We start from the raw sequence: 2,670 nt of genomic DNA on the forward strand, positions 1-2,670 counted from the left end.
TCCAAATCTAAGATCCTTTGATGCCTACAAAATAAGGATCAAATATTAGCATCAAATAACACAAAAAATAATATAATTTGCAATTAAGTCCAAAATCTATGCAATGCACAAAAATGTAATGTAACCATGATTTAAACTATGAAACCAACATCAAAACCATGCATAAATGAATCAAAATAATGCAGTAAAATCATGGTTATCAAATCCCCCACACTTAGTCTTGAACGTCCCGTGCAAGTAAAGAAAACTAAAAATCATCTCCATAGAAAATTCCCTAGCAATATCTAAAAGATAGTAAAAAGAGTTTAACTAAGATCATCTTAAAGATCACAAACAATCATGAATACAATCCAAACAATAATCAGTAGGTATGGTAGTTTCAATCCAATCGAAAAAATTTAGCAAGTTGCATCTCACAAGGAATTTACCTATTCTAGCTCTCACACTCAAAATTGCATATATGTGGAGTTCACTCAATGCAACTCACAACATTTCACTACCATAAGCTTGCTTATTTTCTAATTCTCCACCACTATAAACATAGCATACATGAATCAAAAGGATTTAATCATGAAGAATTGAAATGGAAGCATGAAGAACAATGAAAGTGGATGAAATAGGCAAAAGAAAAGTATTTAATGAAAAATTGAGGAGATTAGAGTATTGGGGGAATATACTTGATGAATTGACCATTTTGATGTGAAAAGAGATGAATACCATTTATTTTTATCAATTCAAAAGACCAAGCTAACCTCCCCTTCAATTTGATGACAAACAAAGAATCTTGATACTCTTTTGATACACTCTTGTGATGTGCCAATTCCCAAATTTTTCTTCTGTTTTCACTGGATTTTTCACTTCCACTCCATCACTTGAAACTCAAAAATAATCTCACATCATGTATCCAACACCCTCCCCCACACTTAATTCTTTGACCGTCTCGGACAATACAAAACAATCCTTGCATTACAAAAACTTGATACAATTCTAACCACTGTAAATTTTTTCCTTTTCCTGCAGATTCAAACTTGTTACCTGATGACTAACAACTTAATACCCTTGGAACCATGAGATCCATTTCCTTGTTTTCATCAGCCTTTAAAATATGAGCTGCTGTGAAAAATTCCAGCAGCCACTCTGAAATCAGCAACAGATTTATATATCTTGCAGATTCTTAATCGATCATCTGAGATTAAGTTCTCAGTCCTACACAAAAGGATCTTCAACAGCAGTAACTGCAGAGACATAACAGAAGTCAATAGCTTAGTTTAGTCTTGATACACATTCTTTCTTTCACTGTCCTGTTACTCATACTCCAGAATTCCAGCAACAACTGCAGAAATCAGCTTCAGTTGTTTCCATTCAAGATCTCTCTTAAAATTCGTTGCAACTTAGGATTTAATCCTTTTATTCCAATCAGCACAGAAATCAGAACTGAAGATAGATTGAGCAAATAATTAGTACAAAACTTGTATCAAGAATGTCAGAATTCTTCTATGTAAGTGTTCTCTATAAATTTCCCTTGTTACAACAATCCAGCCGCTAACTAAAATTCAGCACTGCATTTGTTCATTTCTGAATTCCTGTCATTGCTCCAGTCTTTCCAATAGCTCACTATTTTGAGAATCAATTCCTGCCCTTTTCCTTAGCTTTTCAGAATTAAGGATACCATCTTGGAGTAGTTCATGACTAAAATGGTACTCCCCAATTGAAGTTCTAATTTTGATCCATGATTTAACATGCAAGAATTTTAGAACTGTAAACTTGCATACTGTTGTGAGCAGAATTTCAGAGGTTGAGTTGAGTTGAAGAGGAAATGCAGAAAGCAACTTGATACAAGTTCATACAAGTAGTACTTCTGATTTTGCTGCACACTGTCACTGTCCAAATTCAGCCATGCTTTGTTTCTGAAAATTCAAAACTTCATTCCTGCAGATCAGGAAACTTAGAGTTTAATCCCATTGATCTAAATTCTCAAACTGAATTCATTCAGAACTAAAGTACACAAAACAGGTTTGTTTCCGATGTAATATCATATTTCAAAGGATTGTATCAGAATTCCAGTGATTCTGATGTCTCAGCTGCCTCTCAACATATTCACAAGGTCAACTTCAGGATTAACTCTGGTTTTGGTCAAAGATAGCCAAACTCTCACAAAGACTAACTGCCAAATTGCAGAGCCAATGAATTCCTGCTCTTCCTGCCTTAATTTCAGTTAGCAACTAAAATTCTGTTCTGCAGATTCTTAGCTGCAGATTTTTCAAAATTCCCAATCGAATATGAAATTCCTTGATTTGGTTCATCACATGCTCTGAATTTCATTCATTCCTTATCAACACATAAAAATCCTGATAACTTATGGCACTGCACAGTGGTCATATGAATCTGTCCTTGAATTTTTAGATTTGGCTTCAATGACATTTCAGCCAAAATTTCCTAGTTAGTAAGCCTTTGAAAATAGTTCATTTGATAATGAATAAAGATGGCTTAAGTTCCATTCATTTCAGATTGGAATAGCAAGAAAACTTGGCACAAAACAGCACATTACCTGTTACACAAAACTTTTCTGCATTAAAATCAGAATTCAGTTTCTTTTTCAGATGTTCACTTCTTTTCTCTAAGCATCCTCTTCAACAATGGTACGAATTCAAGACTCCACCTCTTGTTCTC

This window comes from Zingiber officinale, chromosome 10A (genome assembly GCF_018446385.1).
Source record: "Zingiber officinale cultivar Zhangliang chromosome 10A, Zo_v1.1, whole genome shotgun sequence".
In the NCBI taxonomy this organism is placed as follows: Eukaryota; Viridiplantae; Streptophyta; class Magnoliopsida; order Zingiberales; family Zingiberaceae; genus Zingiber; species Zingiber officinale.